Genomic DNA, 6,000 nt, shown 5'->3' on the forward strand with positions numbered 1-6,000 from the left:
AATATTTAAAATGTTTCTGTTTTTATTTGTATAAATGTACAGGGTACAAAATCAATTTTGTTACATGGACATATGGCATAGTCGTGAAGTCAGGACTTCCAGTGTGCCCATCACCTGAACAGTGTACATTGTACCCATTAAGTAATTTTTCAACCTCCCACACCTCCCAGCCTCTCACCCTTCCAAGTGTCCAATGTCTATCATTCTACTCCCTATCTCTCTCTACTCCCAACTGCATATATAAAAACAAAAAGCTGGGTGTGATGTCCTGTGCCTCTTCATAGGTAGTATAGCTTACCATCAAATTAATGAAAATCTAAAGGAAAAAAGCATGATGAAAGGGATGCCTTAAATAGTTCAATTATTATTTGGTGGAGATTATATGCCTCCATTTGGAACAGTGTTTGACATAGAAGGACAAACTTCTTAAATAGAATTTTGAAACGAGTTCTTTAGTAAAATAAACCCTGTAAGTCACAAATTACTATCAAACTGAAGGGATCTCTTTTTGACTGTGAGTCTCACAAATATGTCACTTAGAAAGTAAATGAGTGAAGAAAAACCACACAGAGAACCAAAGAATGACAGTTTCCCATGGATACTACATCTGATATTATTGATATTTTCTCAAGCAAAGTAAATTACCATGATAGAGTCATTTTAGATAATATTTAATTAAAAACCCTACTTAATTCAAATCATTTAAGTTATGCAAGCCTTTGAAGTTAACATGATGGTGAAGTGTATATCAACTAGTTACTACACGTTTTTAAAAATGGTTATTTTTGGCCAGGCATGGTGGCTCATGCCTGTAATCCCAGCACTTTGGGAGGCTGAGGCAGGCAGAACATGAGGTCAGGTGTTCCAGAGCAGAATGACCAACGTGATGAAACCCTGCCTCTACTAATATGGGGGATTCGTCAGAGTGGTGGGAGACACTACAGAGAAAGTAGCAGGCCTTCTGAATGGTCAGAAGGCTCTGCATAGCTTCAGGGAAGAGTAAGGTGAAGGCAGCTGTTCTCTTACCTGAAGCAGAGGGGTGAGGAATAGGTACAAGAAAATATAGGAGAACTTAGCATAAAGAGGCTTGTTTACTTACGTTAACCAGGAATCAATCTTTGATCATCCTCACATGAGACTACTCCCAGAAAGGGGGCACAATAATGTTAATTACCCACAGATTGTGTTGGCTCCAGGCTTTCAGCATCATGTCTGTACTAAATAAAAACTAGCAGCTCCAGCAGTTCCAGCTTATCGAAACTGCTCACTCTTTGGGAGTCCCCTGGCTGCTCTTTCACTGAGTACTCCTTTAGTGCGTTTCTTTGCCAGGATCTACGGGATGGACCTGGCATACTAAAAATACAAAAATTAGCTGGATTACGCCTGTAATCCCAGCTACTCAGGAGGGTGAGGCAGGAGAATCACCTGAACCCATGTGGAAGAAGTTGCGGTCAGCTGAGATCAAGCCGCTGTACTCCAGCCTGAGTGGCAGAGTGAGACTCCTCTAAAAAAAAAAAAAAAAAAAAAAAAAAAAGGGTTATTTTCTTGCTTATTGGTTGACCAAATTGACTAATAAGTAGTTGATATAGCTTGGCTGTGTCCCTACCCAAATTTCGTCTTGCATTGTAGTTCCCATAATTTCATTGTGTCATGGTAGGGTCCTGGTGGGAGATAAATGAATCATGGAGGCAGGTCTTTCACATGCTCTTATCCTGATAGTGATTAAGTCTCATGAGATCTGATGGTTTTATAAGGGGGAGTTACCTTTTAAGACAGCACAAGCTCTCTTGCCTGAAGCCATGAAAGACATGACCTTGCTCTTCATTCACATTCTGCCATGATTGTGAGGCCTCCCCATCCATCTGGAACTGTGAGTCTATTAAACTTATTGCCTTTGTAAGTTACCCAGTCTTGGGTGTGTCTTTATTAACAGTGTGAGAACAGACTAATACAGTAGTCTTGTTTTAAAAATATTTTATCATGGCTAAATAACCTAAGGAAAACAACTCAGAAACAGAAAGACAAATACTAAATATTCTCACTTAGAAGCGGTAGCTAAGTAATGTGCACAATGGACATAGGGAGTAGAATAATAGATATCGGACACTTGGAAGGTGGGAGGCTGAGAGAGGGGGGAAGATGAAAAATTACTTAATGGATATCATGTACACTATTCAGGTGATCGGTAAACTGGAAGCCCTGACTTACAACTATGCAACATGTTCACGTAACAAAATTGAGCTTGTACACTGTACATTTATACAAATTAAAACAATAATATATTTTAAATTTGTAAAAATGTTACTATAATATAGGAAGACATGAAATAAAATGTAGAAATGCAGTAAATAGATGGTCCTCAAATAACTACATTAGGCCTATGAGAAGCAAAGGGTGGTTATGCAAAGCCCACCGAAGCAACCAGAGATTTCTCTCACTCTGAAAGTCTACCAAGAATCAGCTTGTACATATTAAAAAGAAAGGAAAACACAGGATGGTATGGTGACTCATACCTATAATCCCAGAACTTAGGGAGGCTGAGGCAGGAGGATTGCTTGAGCCTAGGAGTTTGAAAGCAGACGGGCAACATGGCAAGACCTCATCTCTATGAAAAATTCAAAAAATTAGCCGGTGGTAGTGTGTACCTGTAATCCCAGGTACTCTACTCGGGAGGCTGCAGTGGGAGGAACCTGAGAGGTGGAGGCTTCAGTGAGCCAAGTTCACACTACTGCACTCCAACCTTAGTAAGAGAGTGAGACCCTGTCTCAAAATTATGCCTGAGCATAATTCCATAGAGCAGTCATTTCACCCTGAGGTGATTTTGCTTCCTGCAAGTGTAACAAACTCTAGAGACATTTAAATAACATTTTTAAAAATTTTAAATTAATTTTCAATTTAGATATAATAATTGTATATATTCACATGGCACAGTGATGTTCTGATGCATACAATGTATAGTGATCCCATTGGGGTTGTTAGCATACCTACATCATCTCAAACATGTACCATTTCTTTGTGTTGGGAACATTCAATATCTGTAGTCATCCTGCAGTAGTATAGAACAGTACAACTTATTCCTCCTATGTAGCTGTAATTTTGTGTTCTTCAACAAATTTTTCCCTATGTCCTTTTCCCCCTACCCTTCCCTGCTTCTAGTATCCTTTCTTCGACGTTTTAGTTCTATGTGACATTTTTCATAGTCACATCTATTGGAATTGGAATCTATTTGGTTAAGATCAGGAATGTTTCTCAACATGCTACATTTCACAGTGCAACCCCAAAATAATGATGCAACCCTCATATGTCAATCTTCTGAGGCTGAAAAACCTTAGGCTGACAGATTCCATCTGCTTATTCCAGTGGCTTTCAACTGGTGGCTAAAAATCCCTGATGAAGACAGAGAACATCCCATTGAAAAGCTTCCTGGGGAAAATGCAGTTTTAAATATATAATACCTATGTATAGTTTCTTTTGTAAGTGTCCAAATGGCCCAAACTTGTAATAGTTTGCTAGGGCTATCATGACAAAGTACTGCAGACTAGGCAGCTTAAACAACAGAAGTTCATATTCTGACAGTTCTGAAGGCCAAAAGTCTGAAATCGAGGGGTGCAAAGGGCCATGCTCTCTCTCTCTGAAGGGACTAGGAAATATGTTTCTACCTCTGCCTCCAAGTTTGTGCTAATTATTTGGTTTGTGGCAACATAACCCTAGTCCTCTTCTTATGTGTATGTGTTTCTGTGTACAAATTTCCATTTCTATCAGGACACCAGCACCAGTCATACTGGATTAGGAATCCATCTCACTCCAGGAAGACTTCCTCTTAACCCATTTAAGCTTGAGATTCCAAACTTTTTGTGTGTGAAAATCAGACCTTTTCAATGACCTCATGCAGTTGGATTTAAATAACTCCCACAAGCTTAGCATTCCAACAATGGAACACTAGGCATAAATCGGTAACTAATTACATCAACAACAACCCGAATTACAATTAAGACCACTTTTGGATGTACTAGTGTTTAAGACTTCAACATAAAAATTTCAAAAGTACAACAAAAATACAAAATTCAACCCATAATGTTTATCCAGGTGTGCAATTTTCTTTCCTGTTTCTTCAGTTAAGGCTATTCCTTTACTGGTTGGGTCCTGTAATTCCCTCTTGACAGCAGCACATCTGGTTAACTTCAATCATTCATTTACTTTGGGAATATGTGAAGCTTTGCTGCGTTCTAAGAGTCAGGACTGCCCAAAAAGGTGCACTTAGAAAGGCATTACTGTCTCTCTTCTTATCTCTTGTGCACAACAACTGTGCCCATATCTTCCACTCCATTCCCGCCTCTTCTCCACAGGCAACCAATTTTATTGGCTATTTGTTAAAATTTGCACAAATGCAGGTGATGTGATTCGGATGTGTGTTCCTTCCAATTTGCGTATTCAAATGTGATCCCCAAGTTGGAAGTTACTCCTTGTGGAAGTGTTTATATTAAAGGGATGAATTCCTCATGAATGGCTTGGTGCTTTCCCCATGAGCATGAGTTACTATTAAAGCTAGTTGTTTAAAACCAGCTGGCACCTCTTACCTTTCTCTCTCACTCAGCTCATGAAGTGTGTCTGCTCTCCCTCCTACTTCTATCATAATAGTAAGCTTCCTTAGGCCTCATCAGAAGCTGAGCATATGATGGTGCCATGTTTGTATAGCCTGACGAAATTACCCAGCATCAGTTATTCTTTCATAGTGACACAGGCTAATACAGCAAGAATCTCATGATTCCAGCTGCAATTTTCTTTCCTGTTTTAATGAATAATTTCCAATTATATTTTTGTGATGAGAGGGGTATTGTTTGAATTTTTTTTTTGCCACTTAGTATTAAATCTGTTTTTCCATCAGGACTTTGTAAGGAGTTTGTTCTGTCTATTGAGAAAATATAGTATAAAGCACAACATTTGTGCACACAAGCACAATCTATCTTATTGATTACATCGTGGGTCTTTTGTCTAATTTTTTGTTTTATCTGTCTCATACACAGTGTAGTTCTCATCTTTTGTTTCTATCTGACATTTTACATCTCTTGTAGTTTTGGCTTCATGAAAGTTGTTGCTGCGTGTTTTATTGTATTATATCTTTTACTATTTTCTTTTTCTCAGTATGCTTTTATTCTCTTTTTTTAAAAAATTTCAAATTATTTTAGGTTCAAGAGGTCCATGTAGAAGTATGTTACCTGGGTATATTACGGGACATTGAGGTTTGGAGTACAAATAATTCTGTCACCCAGGTAGGGAGCATAGCACTCCAAAATTAATTATCAGCCCTTGTACCCCTCTACCCTCTCTCCTTTAGCAGTCCTAAGTGTCTATTGTTCTCATCTTTATTTCTTGATGATTTAATGTTTAGCTCCCACTTAAGGGTTTCATATGTGGTATTTGGTTTTCTGTTGTTTCATTAATTTGCTTAGGATAATGGCCTCCAGGGACATCAATGTTGCTGCAAATAGCATGATTTTTCTCTTTTAAATTGTTGCATAGCATTTCATGGTGTATATGTACCACTTTTTTCAAATTATACTTTACTATCTGGGGTACATGTGCATGTTTGTTACATAGGTATACATATGCTATGGTGGTTTGCTGCACCCATTAACCTGTCACCTACATTAGATATTTCTCCTAATGTTATCCCTCTCCCCAAGCCTAGACAGGCCCCAGTATGTGATGTTCCTCTCCCTGTTTCAATGTGTTCTCATTTCTCAACTCTAACTGATGAGTGAGAACATGGGTGTTTAGTTTTCTGCTCTTGTATTTGTTTGCTGAGAATTTTGGTTTCCAGCTTCATCCATGTCCCTGCAAAGGACATGAACTCATTGCTATTTATGGCTGCATAGTATTCCATGGTGTATATGTGCCACATTTTCATTATCCACTATATCATTGATGGGCATTTGGGTTACTTGCTAGTTCTTTTCTATTGTGAACAGTGCCACAATAAACATATGTGTGCATGTGTCT

The sequence above is a fragment of the Pan troglodytes genome, chromosome Y (genome assembly GCF_028858775.2).
Source record: "Pan troglodytes isolate AG18354 chromosome Y, NHGRI_mPanTro3-v2.0_pri, whole genome shotgun sequence".
NCBI classification, from domain to species: Eukaryota; Metazoa; Chordata; class Mammalia; order Primates; family Hominidae; genus Pan; species Pan troglodytes.